The following is a 17,651-nucleotide window of genomic DNA, read 5'->3' as shown; positions in this document are numbered from 1 at the left end:
TGACTCCTCCTCTAGGGCTCCCTCCCCGGCTCCCCTCACTCCCAGCCCTCACAGAGGAAAGTGCAGAGCTGAGACGGGTGGGGTGGGGGACTTCTCCCTGCAAGCAGCAGCCTGGGCAACTGAGGAGCCTGTTCATTTATTCCTCAGCTCATCCTGCCCTGACCACCAGGCCCTTCCTGACATCACACCTCCCTTCTCCCCCCAAGAGCATGCAGCTGGTACTTCCTTAATGTGCCCGCCCTACTTATTACCTTCAAGGAGCGACTTAATCCAGGAGGTAAACACAACAGACTTGCTTCTGATAATTGATGATCTCATGTCTCCCTTGGATGTAAATGGACCCCATAATAGTATGTCATTATCCTCTATCGGGGACAAAAAAAAACCCAAACATCACACCTACGCCTGGGTCACAGGTGCTGGTACCCACACAGGGATGTCGGCATCACCCAGAGGAACAGGCTGAGGGTAAACAGCTAGAGCGTCCAGAGTCATCGGGTGGCTGACGGAAGCTCCTGGATGTAGGACATGTGTGGGGTAGGCAGGGTGGCCACCTGCTGAAGCCGGCCTCAGCTCTACCTGGCCCACAAGGTGAGCAGAAGGGGCCTGGCCAAGTGCTGGCCGTCTCTCCTGGCCTCCTCCCCTGACGCCGCCTGAGCTGCCGTCTGCTGACCTGCCTCTGTTCTCCACACGGTCCAGCTTTAGTCCCTCTGCCTTGACCATGGGATGTGGTGTCCCAGGCCTGGGCTTCAGTGTCCCCCTGGTCTTGCCAGCCTCAGCCCCATGCCCTGCCCCAGTGGGAACTGTCCTCTGGCCATGGTCCTATGCGATCCACCTCTATGGCCGGCCGCAGAGCTGGGCCCAATGCGGACTCCGCACCCACCCCCTCCCCCCGTAAGAGCCCGACAGCAAGGACGGGAGAGCCTGGGCTCCCCTGCAGCCTCCCTCTAGGAGGTGCCCAGGGTGAACACTGGGGTTAACGCACGGATTTGGGGTGCTTCTAGGTGTGCACCTGCTCCGCCACTTACTGTCTGTGTCATTCAGGCAAGTTACTAACCTCTCTGAATCCCAGCTCCCTCATCGTAAAATCCTTTTCCCTCTATAGACCTCAGTTTCCCCTCCATCAACTTCAAAAAAAGGGTACATGTCACTGGCTCGTCCCCGTCTGTGTTCTCGGCAGCGTGTGAGCTCCATAGCGCAGGGCCGAGCCTGTCTTGCTCACCACCGTGTCCTGGTGCCCTGCACACAGTAGGCCCTCAGTAAACACTTGTCACATCAATGCACGAGTGAGGAAGTATATAAGCAGCTCGAGTCTGACCACTGGCAGACTCTGGAATTCACCACGCAACCCAGGCCGGGACCGCACCTGTCAGAGGGAGCCCGGGTCTCGGCCACCAGCTGAGATGTTCTGCTCTCCTCCAGCAGTGTTGTGGGACCCAGCGCTCACCACACACCTGCTGCCCACCCGCCTTTCCTGCCCACCACTGCGGTCCTTTCAGAGCCCCTACCTGCTGCTCTAGAGCCTCTTGTGTGCCTCCCTCTGGCCAACCCCTTCCATGGGGAAGGTTTCCTCTCCCCTCACTGCCAGCCTGGCCCACCTGACTCTATGTCACCGTTGTCTCCTGCACTCTTGCTACCCAGCCCTCTCCTGCCTCACAGCAGTCCCTGGCTCACTGGGTGTCCAGCAGGGCTCAGGCCACTCCTCTGTGGGCCCTGCCTGTCCAGCTGCCCTCTGAGCTGTGTGACAAAGGCCCATCTGTCTCTGAGCCCCAGGAGCAGGGATGTTGGGTTCAGCCAGAGCAGCCCAGCAGGGCCCCTTCCACATCTGCACGGCCAGTGTGATCCTGGCAACCCCAAGAGGGGCCAGAGAAGCCAGGGAGATTCACCTAGTGGGGGTGGAGGCTGGTGAGAGCTGGGGTGGGCTCAGCAAACCTCCAAGTGGGCCAGTTCTTGTGCACTTGGACGTGGGGCACATCTCTGGGAGACCCTCCTCGTTCCTCAGTTTTCTGGAGCTTGAGAATGGCCTCCTCACCCAGCACCAGGTGTCTCCGCAGGCAAAGGGCTGAGACAGGGGCCGTTACATGGAGGAGTTAAGGGTCTGAATGGCCAGTGGGAACCCAGCAGGACTCAGCTCCTCAGTCACCCCTGGGGCTGGGGACCACCCGAGGGTGAGGAGAACGTGTGTGTTTCCTCTCCTGTGAGATCGGGGGGGCCTGGACCACCTCCAGGTCTCCGCCTCCCGCAGGATGCCACGATTCTCCTCACTCCTCCTGGGGTCCCTTTCCCCTCACAGAGCCCTTGGGGCAGCAGGGGGAGGGGCACGGCCCCCGAGGCCCCAGGGCCACACGTGGAGGGGCCAACGCCTGAACCAAGGCCGCCTGAGTCCCCTCCACGGTGCTCCCTGCCCCGTCCTCCTGGTGATCTCAGCCCCCACGGGCCAGGTGTCATGAACACAGTGAGTCCAATCCCGCAGAAGCCGAGCCTCAGAGAGGTTTTCACACAGCTGGGAACCGACCCTGCTCTGAAGCCCATGTCCTCACTCAGACACTCTGGAACTGCCCCCTCATTTCCTGATTCTTGATCTTTTTTTTTGCGGTACGCGGGCCTCTCACTGTTGCGGCCTCTCCCGTTGCGGAACACAGGCTCTGGACGCGCAGTCTCAGCGGCCATGGCTCACGGGCCCAGCTGCTCCGCGGCGTGTGGGATCTTCCCGGACCGGGGCACGAACCATGTCCCCTGCATCGGCAGGCGGACTCCCAACCACTGCGCCACCAGGGAAGCCCCCTGATTCTTGATCTTGGATCTCTATAGTAGGCACCTGGGGTTTCCTCCCCATCCCTGCCCCCATCTCTCTCCTCCTGCCAGTTATGGACTCCTGATTTGAGGGATTTTTCCATTTTTTTGGTGGGGGGGAAGATCTGCCCCTCTCCATTCTCCTTCCGTGGGGCTGAGGTGGCCTCCACCCTCATTTCCAGGGCTGGACCGTGTGACCCTGTCCTGGCCATTCAAAATTCTGCATTCCCCTAGCCCTGTAGGGCACTTATTCTGGTGAGAATAAGCAATGAATAAACAAATGAATATGTAGCTTAGTGTCAGATTAATGCTCTGAAGAGAAACAAAGCAAGGTAGGGGTAGAGAGCAATGAGAAAGGGACCTGAGCCAGGGATGGGGATGAGAAAGCACTTGATAGGGACCAGAAGAAAGTAAGGGAATGAGCCATGGTGGGAGAGCATTCCAGGCAGGGAGAAGAGTGAGTGCAAAGGCCCTGAGGCAGAAATATACCATTGACTGTAGAGGAGGAGGGGAGTAGAAGGAGAGCTTGGAGCAGTAGGTGGCAGGAGGCCATCCAGGGCCACTTACAGACTGTGAGTTTTACACTAAGCAAGATGGGAACCCAGCGAGGACTCTGAGCAGAGGATGGACATAAACAGTTACGAATTATAATCGCAGTAATAATGGTAACCACCTATACATGGTTACTGTAGGCCAGGCCCCTCTTCTGAGCCGGTCAAATGTGCATTCATGGACTCCTCACAACAGCCCAATGGGCAGGCACTATTATCTCCACGAGTTACAGATGAGAAGTCCAGGCTCAGAAAAGTTACATAAACCACTTCAAGGTCACATGGTTAATAAGTGGCAGAAGTAGGACTGGATCCCAGGAAACCTAGTCTAGCTCTTTGTTGCTGCCTCCATTTAAAAGGTTGATTATCCCTATGTTACAGGTGAAGAAAATGAGGCTTAGAAGTGATTTGAGGTTGAAAGGTAGCAGAGCTGGGATTTGAACCCCAGTCTGTGTGGTTCAGTGCCCAAGCCTGGACGGCTGAGCCTGGAAACTGGCTGGGACCCTGCTGCCTTCACCCGCCCTGGGGGGACCCAGGCAAGGCAGCCCCTCCCCCTGGGTCTCTTGAGTCCCCTGTCACTGTGGCCTTGAGCTCCGCCCCAACCCACAGGACTTGGCTCCTGCACCAGCCTATCTCCTCCGTTCCTGACAAACCCCAAGACTGCCCCTGACCTGGGCCCTGGGCCCAGGCATGTCTGTGCTCCACTAGGTGCCTCCTGGATCCGGCCCTGGGACACCAGCTGCTCTTTTTAAGTCTTATTAGTAGGTGTCTCGCGTGCTCCAGCAGTTGTCAGTCATAAGGTTCAAAGCACACAGCTAGCTCATCAAAGCTCCCCCGTGGGGAGGAGCAGCCTCTCTCAGAGGCTTGGGGACGGCCAGGCCAGGTCTCCCATCACCTCTGCCACCACCTCATCAAAGGGCGCAAAATGGCAGACTCTAGCAACAGGGCAGCCACCCGGCAGGCTGAACCTACCCTGAGCAGAGCAGGAGATCAATGACCAGCGGCGCAGATGCCCCAGCTGAGCCCTCTCTCCACCCGTGGGGAGGGCCGGGCTGAGGCGGGAGGCGTGCAGATCCAAGTGGCCTGGTGGCAGCAGGAGGACAGTTGTCACCAACGGGGGCTGGGTTGGCCTTGGTCAGGAGAGAGTGGAGTTTGCTGGTTCGGAGCCCTGGCGCTCCGTGCACGGGATGCTCTTATGATCATAGCAGATGCTCTGGCTGACCCGCCCGTGTCCCCTGGGCACTCGCCCTCACACACCAAGGAAGGCGGCCCCCTGAGGACACCCGCAACTCTGTGCCTCCTGTTTCCTCCACTAGACCACGTCCAATGACATTCGCTCACAAAAGAAAGTGTCCACTATGCGCCGGGAGCTGTCCCAGGCTTGGGGACACAGCTTTGCGCAGGACAGGAAAAGGCCCGTCCTCATTGGAGCTGACATTCAGTGGAGAGATGGACGTGAACAGACACAGCCATGTCCAGAGGCAGGTGGTGACACTCGCTAAAGGAACACAAAGCAGGGTGAGGGGACAGAGGTGACAGCGTGCGGGTCAGAGGCCGATGTGGCCTCACTGTGCACAAAGCGAGGTGGGGACCAGGGCTTGTCCCGCCTGAATCGCCGGCCACGCACAGAGCCGGGCACGGGCTGCCCTCGGCCAACGCCTGCTGACTGAGCGTCCAGAGGGACGGAGCCCCCTCCCTGGGCCCTTGTGTGGGGAACGGGCGGACAAGAGGGGTGGGTGGGGCTCATCTTTGTCCTCCGCCCCAATGAGATGTCTCCACACGACCACGTTCCTGGAGAACTGGGGCCCCTGCACCCCGGTTTCCCAGGATCTCCGGGATCATTTCAGCAGATGGGGCCCAGGAGGGAGGAGGCAGATGGGGGGAGGGGGGAGGAGAGAGCAGGACCCCTCCCCACCTTCCTTTCCCAGGCAAAGCCATCACCCCCCAGAGGGGAGGAGAGTGGCTCAGAAACCCCCCTCCCAGTGAGGGCAGAGCTGGGGTGGGGACTCAGGAAACACCACATCACATGGCCAAGAAAGTGACCCAGGACTTGATGTTCCCCTGGAGAACAGCTGCACACAGCCCCTTCCTCACCCTCCCTGCCCGGAATCTCCACAGCACCCCATTTCCCTTGGAGTATGTGTTTCAAGCACATTGTTTTCTCCTGTTGATAAAGTGTGATTTATTTAAGGCTCTCTGATGGTTACTTCATGTCTCCAAAGCCTACTTTTTACTGGAAGATCAATTCCAAGAAAACACCCCAAGCCCATGGAAGTTAGACCCACTAACAAGCGCTAAGTGGCCAATCACCCACGGAGGGGCCCTTGACTAAGACCAGGAAATGACAAAAACTCAGACTGGGCAGCTCTGCTGGGAGCTCTGGAGGGCCATTCACAACAGGGTTTTACAAGTCTTAATTATTTCTCCTCCAGGTAAAATTAAACTTCATCTGGGTTCAGAAAGGTTGATTAAAGAAACCCATCAGAGAGCAAATCAGTCCCGTGTGGTGAACGGAGGGGCCCCTCTCAGAACAGCCTCTGGTTCCCACAGTCACACACACACACACACACACACACAATTTGAGCATCGGGCATGTTCACAAGTGCAGGGGCAGTGACGAGTGAGAGGACCAGAAATGCCACCTCAATACCACAATCCATCTGGAAAGGGGGCCAGGCGTGGATCTGAATCAGCAGAGACCATTTCTAGAGGCCAAGAGAGGGCTGGGGGTGGGGGAGGGGACAGTGTCCTAATTATAATACATTAATAGGGATATTGTTTCCAAAGACTCTGATGCCAGAATTCCCTTAAAATACATATATATATATATATATATATATATATATATATATATATATATATATATATATATATATACAACATGGACTGCAGTATTGCCATCAGCTCTCAGCCACTGGGAACTTCTATGTGCCAGGCCCTGTATTATCTTATTCGAACCTTGCAATTGCCTAATGCAGTAAGTAATATTATTATCCCCATTTTGCATGTGAGAAAACTGGCTCACAGAGTTAAAGTCATAAAACTCCCAAGCTGCAAATCAAAGTCAGGTCTGTCTGATGCCAAAGCAGAAGCACTTCACTTTACTATTATGCCTCCCTCTGTTTGCATACTCCCAAGATGGGGAGCTCACCACCTCTCAAGATAGCCCATTCCCTCTCTGGACAGCTTGAAATGTTGGAAAAGTCTTTCCTTTAGGCCACACTGAGGGCATCTGCTTCTTCTTCCATATTTGAAGATAATGCTCTCATTCTCTAGAGATGTTTTACCCCTGCGTTCTACAACCCCACTCCTCAGCACTCCTGGTGATTCTTCCTGAACGAAGGGACATGGGGTTGGTCATGGATAGATGGATGAACTCTCCTTGATTCCCTGCCCTGATTTTTATTAGACGTCTGAATGATGAGATTTGAAAACACTCATGGTAAAGCGATTACAAAATTGGCCACAGTTCCCAACTCTTTCCTGTGTCCATGCCCTTTGCAATATGACTTTGCAGTTCTTCCCAGCAAGGGGTAAAATCTATATCCCCACTTCTTAGTCTGAGCTGGCCTTATAACTTACTTAGGCCAATACAATGCTGCAGAAGTGACATTGTGCCATTTCTGAACCTAAACTTCGAGAGGCCCTATGCACTTCTGCTTTCTTTTTTGTAACCTGCCTTCATTATGAGAACAGCTCTGGACTAGCCACTGGAGGATGAGAGAACATGAGGAGCAGAGATAAGCCGTCCCAATGGAGGTCATACTAGACCACCCAGCCTCCAGCCAACACACCCAGCTGTCCTGAGATACTAATGACCCCATCTAGGACCAGCCAAGCCCAGCCCACAGCAGCAGAACCACCCAGCAGACCTACAGACTCCTCAGCTAAATAAATGCTTGTTGTTTTAAGCCTCTAAGTTTTTGACATCACTTGTTATGCAGCAGTAGCTAACTGATACACCATACCTCTCTGATCCTGAGGTAGCTGTGCCCAGCCATCTTTCAACACTGCATCTAGTACATTTCCTCTTCCAGATTCTCTCTCCACCACCATCTTTACTTCTGAAAAACCAGAGGAAATTCTCCTACGTGTAGAGAGACAATAAATAGATAGTTGCTAGAACCCATGTCTCCCTTCAGGCATTCCTTCATTCAGTCATTCAACAAACATTTATTGTATGCAATGTTCATGATCCCTGCCATCACAGCACATACAGGGGATACCAGCACTAAAGAAATCACTGCAAAAATAATGACATTGGAAAGAAATAGCATTTCATTGAGTTTGTATGAATTGCCCCAGCCTGACATGAAGTTGCAAGCTCAACGCTCTATGAAAGAGTAGGTGCTCACAGAGGGCACCTCACACTGGTAAGTGAACAACTATCTTGCCCTGCATGGTGGGAACATCCGCTCTGAATCACAGGAAGAGCTAGTGGGCCTTGCCAAGGTTCTCAGAACCAGGCTGACACGCTGGGGCTTCTGCCAGCAAGACAGGCAAGAGCTCCGTGAGTCCACATGCCTCCCCCACTGGACATATCCTAAGTGGGAGCCAACCTGGAGAGGAAGACGAGGCGGCAGCCAGAGGTCAACAAGGAGAAAAAACACTGTCCAGCAGGACCTGCCGATGTGAGAGGCACCGCGGCAAGCGAGGAAACCACAGCCGTGAGAGCCAGACACGTAGGGAGTGAGTAGTATGAACCTCGTCCAGTTACTCCACCGCCGAGAGACACGTGCAGATAGTAATCACCCATTCTCAGGGGCTTAATTTTTTGTGTGTGAGAATCAAGTAAGATCGTAAATGTAAAGGAGCAGATTCAGGTCCTGATACGTGTTTAACAAATGTCCACTCCCTCATTAATAAATTTGTAGAAGACAGAGCATGGAAACTCCAAGAGGTGTGGGGAAGTTGGAGGCTAAATCTGAATGTCCTTTTTTTCTCTCACCTCAACCTTGGACCAGGCTTCTCGCTGTCCAGTCCCCTTTACACTGAGCGCTCTCCTGTCCCCAGGCCCAGGCTCCCTTGCCCAGCTTACACAAAGGAGCCACCTCCCCGTACTGCCTCCAAAATTGTCTCCTGTGCCATTTCCAGTGGTTTTCCCTTTATATCCAGAGGCTTCCCTCTCTTCCCTGCTCCTCCCTTGGGCCTGGATTCTCTCTGATGCCATTTTCCCATCTTCCCCACTAGGCTGTGAACATCCAGGGATCAGAGAGCATGTCACCTCTGTGTTTCACATGGTACCTGGCTCATGGCAAGCTCTCAGGGATGGTGTGGACCAGGAAGGGCAGCTCTGCTTTTCTACTGGTCATCAGTGGGGACTCCTCACCAAGGGCCAGATCCCAGCTGGATGGAGCAGGGGCCCTGCGCACAGGCTCCGGACACACAGGCTCAGCCGCCATGGCTCACGGGCCCAGCCGCTCCGCGGCATGTGGGATCTTCCCGGACCGGGGCACGAACCCGTGTCCCCTGCATCGGCAGGCAGACTCTCAACCACTGCGCCACCAGGGAAGCCCCCAGGAGCCTTTCTTTATCAACTCATCTAGATGCCACAAAAGCCGGAGGGCAAGAGTTACCCTGTTTTGTTAAAAAAGAAACTGATTCCGAGAGTAACTTGGCCAAAGGCTCGTGGCTGGTAAGTCTCTGGACTGGGTCTGTATCCAAGTCACAATGTTGCTTCTTGTGTAATCACGTAGAGAGCGCCCAGTTATAAGCATGGTTCTGCAGATTCTCAGAAGATGGAAGTACAGAGGGGCTTTTATTAAAGACAACCCAGCCAGGAGAATGGGTCGGTGTGGGAACGTGAGAGGTTCTCTCCACCCCAAATGATGCCAACCTGGGTTCAAATCTCAGTTGTCAGTATGGAGGATCCTCAAAATATTAAAACTAGAATTACCATATGACCCAGCAATTCCATATCTGGAAGTATATCCAAAGGACACAAAAACACTAACTCGAAAAGATATCTGCACCTCCATGTTTATAGCAGCGTTGTTTACAATAGTCAAGACATGGAAACAATGTAAGTGTCCATCAATGGATGAATGGATAAAGAAAATGTGGCGTATATATACAATGGAATATTATTCAGCCATAAAAATGAGGAAATCCTACCATTTGAAACAACATGGATGAAACTTGAAGGCATTATGCTAAGTGAAATAAGTCAGACAGAGAAAGACACATACTGTATGATCTCACTTACATGTGGAATCTAAAAGAAACAAAGAAAAAAATCAAACAGAAAAGTAGCTCAGATCAGATTCACGGTTCCAAGAGGAAGGGGGTGGGAAAGGGGAATTGGAGAAAGGTGGTCAAAAGGTATAAACTTCCAGTTACAAGACAAATAAGCACTAGGGATGTAACGCACAGCATGACTATAGTTAACACTGCTGCACGGTATACATGAAAATTAAGAGAATAGATGCTAAGAGGTCTCATCACAAGAAAAAAAGGATTTTCTTCTTTTGCATTCTCTTTTTTATTGTATCTATACGAGATGGTGGATGCTAACTAAACTCATTGTGGCAATCATTTCACAGTACATGTAAGTCCAACCATTCTGCTGTACACCTTAAACTTATACAGGGATGTATGTCAATTATATCACAATAAAGCTGAGGAAAAATCTAGTTGCTCACTTATAACTGGATGACTTTGGTGCATCACTTAATACCTCTCAGTTTCCTTGTATTCGATACTGGGCAAAGATAGCTGACTGGATGTCCATGGAGCTTCCATACGTATGCTGTTCCATTTGTATATTTCATATGCATGTATGTTCCATGACATTTGTAAAAGCATGCTGTTTGTCTCAATAAAATCTGGCTGAACCTGGGATTGGATGCCCAGGCCACAACCTCCTCAGCCCTCCCTCTTGTCTGGTCTGCTTCTGTCCTCTTGGAAATAACAGAGAATAACATCACACAAGGATCCTCCATTACCAATATGCCCTCTCTAAAGTGACCAAAAATGCCTGAATTAGGCACCGTCATTCACAGGGATGGCCAAGTTTCCAGAAGCATCTTTTGTTCCCCCTGTCTCCTCTGTCCTCCCTCTCCCCACATGTCCCTCTCTCCAGTGAGGATTCCACATCTCTTGTACGATAGCTGAGCACATTTGCAGAGAGTTTCTAATGGCTGGTCAGGTCCCTCTGAGGACTAATGCATATTCCCTATAATGACATTCATTAGTCTATCCGACATCAATACTGTTCTCAGGTTAATATGTTTGGCTTAATGAGGCATCTATTTTCAGTTTGAAAACTATTGAAGAAGCATGTTTTTCTCCCCATGAGCTAAGCTGATGAATAGATTAATCCTAGACTAAGAAATGAATCTAACTGGCTTGTTTTTATTCTAATCTAGCTTGTTTTTATTCTTTAGCAATGGCTGCCTTGAATTCATTTGAGTTCACCTGGTTATTTCTTATGGAAATAAACAGGAAGATGTTCCCTGATTGGTTCTGTGCTCTCAGGAAATAAAAAGAAATAGTACCAGTGTATGAGGAGGTGGGGAAAGCATGCCTGAAATTGAACAGGAAGAGGGGGCTAGAGTGTGAAAGGGAAGCTCTTGCATGGAGACAGAGACAGCAACCACAGCAGACAGGCCCATCTCTGTCATTGCAGTCTTTGTGGGGTTCACTGTTGTGCCCAGCATCTAATCGACACTCAGTAGACATTTGTTGAATGGGTGAAATAGATACTCAACAAATGGCTCTTACTGTTATTCAGGGAATCACACGATCTCCAGAAGAAGGTGCCCACTGTCTCAGATACATAGAGCAGGTGAGCCAATCCTCATGACTCTTGGCCCAAAGCCAAGGATGACCTAAAGGTAAATTTTCTTTGCTGCCTGGACCAGTGGTAACACCACATCTATCTCCCTGAAGCTTCTGAGAGCTACTGCTAGCCATGAGATGCCAGCCAGAACATACTACCCTTCCTCCCAGGAATGGGCTACCAGGTCATAACAATTTGCCTGCGTCTGGCCAAAGTCTGACAGCACAGAAGGGCTCCACACACTTCTGCGCCCCATCCCCTGCTTTCTCAATGGCCAGAATTCACTCTGGTTACGTGACCAGCCCTGTTTTTATTGTTCTGGTAGGTGGGGGAGGGGTGTGGTTAATGAGTGTGGGCTTTACAGGCAGAGACAGCTGATTTCCAATCTCAAGTCCTCCACCTGCCAGCTGAGAGACCTTGGCAAGTCCCTTCACCTCTGAGATTCCATACCCTAAATTTTAAATGGTGATGACATTTTCTTTCTTGGGTTGCTAAAATGTTTAAATGAAACCACATGTATAAACTGGCTGGCACAGTGAGTGCTCAGTGACTGTGGAGAATGGGATTGAAAAGAGGAGGATTTGATATCATCAAACACAACTGGCATTCTACCTTCATCGTCTTCAAATCTGTCTTCCCTGCTGCTGTTCTGTTCTCTGACTTGGTCTGATTCCAAACTGTGAGTCTGATCCATTGGGTTCTCCCTGACTTTCCTGACCCAGGTCCCGCATCTTCCAGGCTTCCCATCACAGTCCTGAGAGTGCATCTAGGATCTTAGATGATAGCCTGACCATGACCCCTGAACGTTACTTCTTCCTAATATATCTAACACCTATTCACCGCCAGTTGCCTCCACTCCTTTGAGAAGCCAACTCCCCTCCCCAAACAGAGTTCACATGGAGATGATGAGGCAGATGGGAGAGACCTTGGCTTTGGTGTCCCCAATGCTAGACTATCCCCAACCGAGGACAGACACAGCCAGATAAACACAGTCCAGGAGCCATCCTCATCCACCATTTGGGAACTCCAATGTATTGTGGTGCTTCTGTCCTGTTTCCAAAGGCACCTGCCATTTGAGGTTCTTAAGGCTATGGGAAAGGGGGGTGCAGTAGTCTGGTAGGGTGGGTCAAGAGAGAGAGTGATTTTACGGTAAAGGAAGTGCCTCCTCCCTTTCTTGGCCTTAAAAGTCCTGTTGCAGGCCCTGTTGTCTCCTTCAGGACCATGGACAGCAGCCACAAAGCCCTAAACTCTTACCCAACACCAGAGATTAACACGGTGGAAAAGAACCTCAGAGACCATATCAGGTCAACAGTGCATTTTGTGAACAAGTCCTAGGAGAATTGTTTAGAAGTGACGTGGTTTAATGAAAATGTCACTGGACTAGAAAGCTAAAGCCTTGGGTCTGCTGTGTGACTTTGAGCAAAATATTTCCCCTCCATGAGCCCCAGCACCCCCAAATCCATCATTCTAAGATGTCTGCTTGGAGACGCAAGAGGTGGGTAATAGTTCACAGTTCTTATTCTGTCCCTGTATGAGAAAAAGCGTCCCAATAGCCTGGTAGACCTACTGATGACCTACTGTGTTTTTGCCTTGCTAGCATTTTATTCCTTCTCTTTGTAGTTTGATGGATGGCTAGTCAACATAGCCATGTTCACAACATCAAACTAATTAGAGATTTCCTATAAAGCTTGTTTATAAAGAACTTCATGAAACATTCATAAGACCTCCCAGCTCCCAGATTCAGAGAATATTCCAGCTAGAAGGGCATTGGCAATTGCTCTATCCACCCCCTTCATTTTCTAGTTGAGGAAACGGAGGCTGAGAGAGGGAAAATGAGTTAGTGGAAGAGCTGGGACCAGAAGTGGGGTTGAGTCTTGGCTTCCGGTCAATACCCATGACTACTTCCCTCTGTGGGTGGTGAGGAAATTGACCAAAAACATTTTGGTCATGTCACTGAGCTGAGAATCTTGAAGGTGTACAAAGCAATGATGCTGCCATTTACTGACCATTTGCCATGCAAGTCTCATGATAATCACAGAAAGGGGACACCATTGTTGGCTCCACCATAAAGATGAGGAACCTAAGGCTCAAAGAGATTTGTGGATAATTGGAAAGAAAAATGAACAAGACACCTGGTTCTTGCTTACAGCAAACCTCACATTTTTAACCACTCTGTTCTATCCACTCTCAAGGGGCTTGTTTTGCTAACTGTAGATTCACCCTTACTCTAACTGCCATCACTAACTCAGCCTACTTTATCTGAAACTTGTTCGGTTTTCACACAGCAGGTCCCGCATCCCAGGAAATCCCTCAGTCCTGGGCAAACCAGGACAGTTGATGACTCTACTATATAACTCCAGACTGCACCCAAACTGTCACCCATTCCCACATCCCTGCTTTTCCAGCTGGTGGAATGCCAGGCATGGGACATCACCCCAGGGTGTAAGTATTACTCAAAGATTTGGATGGCAACATTCTTACTAACATAAACACAACTATGTTATGGAGTCGACTGCAAAATTCACAGAGCTTTTAGAGATAAACCATCAGTCTTTAGGATGTTTTATTCATGGGGGAAGCATTTCCATTTATGCCTCTAGAGCCCTGGAGGAGCATTCACCCTGCCTTTAGACCACATAAGAGGTCACCTTGATCTTAACCTTAAACTTGGTCTTTGCATTGACCGAGCCCTTACCACTGTCTTGCATGAACCCCAGCTTAGAATATTGAACCTAAATGTAACCCCATTTGATCCATGAAACTGATCTTGACTTTTGGTCTTTGAGCTGATTCTAATCTGTCTCAAGCAAGAGCCATTCCTGGACTCCTAAGCCTAAGAAATAGACACAGTGTCTATTTGTCTGACGTTAGTTATAGTTGGATTTGAGGACCAGCTTTTCTACTGACTAGTGATGTCACCTTGCTCAGTCTCCATTTCCACATCCTTCAATGTGGATAATGACCTATGTCAGATGGGATCATTCACACAGGATGCTCAGGACAGGGGCTGGCACAGGGCAAGGAGTCAAAGTATTCTTGATGGGAATCTAATCTTTACTTTAAACTTACCTAAGCCTGCTCCAGCCCTTCCCAGTCTGTCCCCAATGCTCACTGTGATGGTGACCGAAATCCAGACCTAAGCACCTGCCCCGTGTAGTCTCTGGATTTATCATGCTGGGGGACCAGCACCCCATGCTGAGTTAGGACACTTCCACTCTCTCCTCGCATTATGTCTTGTTAAGAATATTTCCAGAAATTATGGGCTTCCCTGGTGGCGCAGTGGTTGAGAGTCCGCCTGTCGATGCAGGGGACACGGGTTCGTGACCCGGTCCGGGAAGATCCCACATGCCGCGGAGTAGCTGGGCCTGTGAGCCATGGCTGCTGAGCCTGCGCGTCTGGAGCCTGTGCTCCGCAGCGAGAGACGCCACAGCAGTGAGAGGCCCGCGTACCACAAAAAAAAAAAAAAAGAATATTTCCAGAAATTAAAAAAATCCCCCAAAAAGCAAGTAGCTTTGAAAGAGCATCTGCAAAGTGACTGAAGAAAATGGACGTCAGGAGCTCAGAAGGGCAGCGGAAAGATGTGTGGCTGTTTTGGTCCTTGAAAGCCTCTTACCTCGACAATCTGGGCCAGGCTACAAGCCCAGTCTGTGCCCCAGCTCTGCCCCCAGCTGTTGTGTAGCCTCAGGTCAATCACTTACCCTTTCTTACCTCGGCTCCCTGCTCTTTAATAAATTCCCTGGGCCAGAGTCTAAGGCTCCTCCAGCTCTGACCTCCAGGAGACCATAGTTGGCTCTGACTCCAGGGCATTGGTCTTTTCTATTTGTAGGTCTCTTGGGACTTCATCTGCAAAGCCTCATTTTTATTTCATTTGCAGCCAGTACGTCCTCACATGCTCCCGAGAGAAGCAGGAGCCCTAACTCTCTGAGTCACCTGGATTCCTGTCTCTGAGGCCAGGCTTCCTGAGCCCATGTTTCTCAGGGCAGGGGCAGGGGAAAGACCGTGAGTGGGAGACCAGCGTTCAAGTCTGGATGGGGACGCCCACTAGGGTGACCTCAGGCACACACCCTACCCTGTGTCTCAAGTCCTCCGTTTTGATAAAATGAACTCAGTTTTCTCCAGAACTCTCACAGTTTGATAGTTCGTGAAGCTTACACTCTGCAACACCCTCAACTGAGAGTCATTCAAAACCCATCTGCAGAGGCCCCCCCCCGTACCCCAGGCCCTGCAGTTAGCCCTGGAGATAGAGGATGCACGAGGCCCTGTTGATCCCGCTGAGTGACACTCTCAGGCCCATGGGGAAGGGAACCAGATGGAGTAATGACACAACTCCGTGGGCAGAAGGCCAGCGTGAGGTCAGCACAGCGCACTGCAAGACCCAGGGCTCTGTCCACTTTGGGTGCTCAGGAGAGCTCCCCAGGGGCCTGCACACACCTTCCCTTTGGCCTCCAAACCTGCTCCACATGGATCACCACCTGCGAGGCCTTGGACACATCATTCCCCACCCCCCAGGGCCTGTTGCCTGATCTTTCTCATCCAGGTCTCAGCTCAAACGTCACCTCTTCCAGGAGGATTTCCTGGACCCCAACCTGAAGTAGCCCCAGTCACTGTCTTCTACATGGTCTGGAAATTACACTTTTTTAAAATATTTATTTATTTGGCTGGATCTTTAGTTGTGGCATGCATGTGTGATCTAGTTCCCTGACCAGAGATCGAACCCAGGCCCCCAGCATTGGGAGCACAGAGACTTAGCCACTAGACCACCAGGGAAGTCCCTGGAAATTACTTTTTTTTTTTTTTTTTTTTGTGGTACGCGGGCCTCTCACTGCTGCGGCCTCTCCCGTTGCGGAGCACAGGCTCCGGACGCGCAGGCTCAGCGGCCATGGCTCACGGGCCCAGCCACTCCACAGCATGTGGGATCTTCCCGGACCGGGGCACGAACCCGCATCCCCTGCATTGGCAGGCGGACTCTCAACCACTGCGCCACCAAGGAAGCACTGAAAATTACATGTTTATTTGTTACTTGTTTATTGTCTGAAAGCCCCTGACCCCACGCATACTAAATGAGATCCTTTTATTCATTCACACAATAAACATTTCTGTACCAGGCCATGTTCTAGGAGCCAGAGATTCAGCGTAAGCAAAACTGTCTAACAAACTTTCCTCCATAGAGCCTGCATTAGATTAGATTGCACAGAGATAGCAAGGTAAATAAGTAAAATATGGAGAATACGTCAGACAGTGGTAAGTGATCAGGAGATTAAACTAGGCAGGAGGAGGGGTGAGAAGTGCCAGGAAGCTGGGGTGCAGTTTCACATGGGTGGTCAGGAAGAGCCTTTCTGGGAAGGACTCACGTGAGCACACACCAGAAGGACGCAAGCCTGTGGGCCATGAGGGTCCCTGGGGGGAGCGCCCCAGGCCACGGGAACCACAAGCAGAGGTGGGAGGTGGGAGTGTGCCCAGTACACCCGAGGGTCAGCAAGGAGGCCCATGTGGATGGAGCAGAGTGCGGGAGGGGCCCCTGGGGGCGTGGGGGTCGAGGAAGGGCTCTGGCTTTACCTGAGGAAGATGGGAGCCGGGGAGGGCATGAGCAGAGGAGAGAGGTGGGTGCCCAGCATTGTTAAAGGCTCTCCTGCTGCTCAGTGGAGAAGAGACCATAGGAGGCAAGAGTGGAATCAGGGAGATGATTGGGCGGAATAATCCAGGCTGTGGGTGATGGTGGATCAAATCGGGATAAGAGAATGAGGGTTAGAGATGCTGAATTTTTTTAAAGTATTCAGCACAGCTCCTGGTACACAGTAGGTCCTCAGGAGATGGCAGCTGTGATGATCAGTGTATGGAAGGTGCTGAGAAATCTGAAATGAAATCTTCCGGCTGCCTGCCCTCATCTCTCTGAGACCCAGTAACTGTGTTTTCAGTCTCTCCAAGGGGATTAAGAAATATCCTCAGGCTACAGAGAGAAACTGCCAATGACACTGTGAGGGTCTAAGTCACTTGCCAAGGTCTTTGAAACCGTGGAAAAAGACGAGAGGGCCAGATTATATAAGTGATAAAACACTAACATTCACACATTCAACATGTGCTTGAAAGATGCACACCCAGAATATTTTTAAAGGAAAGTTAACCTTTAAAAATGATTTGCTCTTTCTTGGTTTAAAAAAAGTTTGAGAGGTAAAATACATACTTGTGTGCTGACTTGAATTTTCCCAAATGAAACCCTTTCCTCTTGTAATATATTCTGTCTTTGGGATTTTAACTGGATGTAATTACATCAAGAGCCATGCTATGTTCGCACGGGCAATAGATCACATGCATTTCTTTAGGAGTGAAACTGACAGCCAGTTTAGAATAGAAAATCTGGTTGGGTATGTGTGTATGTATGTGTATAATTTTAAAAGAAAAAAAATTCCTAGAGCAATTCAGCCATTCAAAGCCATCCATCCAGTTTGTTGAGTTTTATTTTTGATGAAAATATCTGGAGAGAATTCAAGGCAAGGTCAGAGGTGATCTAAGAGAGTGGAGAGATGGAG

The sequence above is a fragment of the Delphinapterus leucas genome, chromosome 1, assembly GCF_059928025.1.
Source record: "Delphinapterus leucas isolate spDelLeu-1000000601 "Yukka" chromosome 1, BTC_Dleu_Yukka2, whole genome shotgun sequence".
Classification (NCBI taxonomy): domain Eukaryota; kingdom Metazoa; phylum Chordata; class Mammalia; order Artiodactyla; family Monodontidae; genus Delphinapterus; species Delphinapterus leucas.
This window is presented reverse-complemented; position numbering follows the sequence as displayed.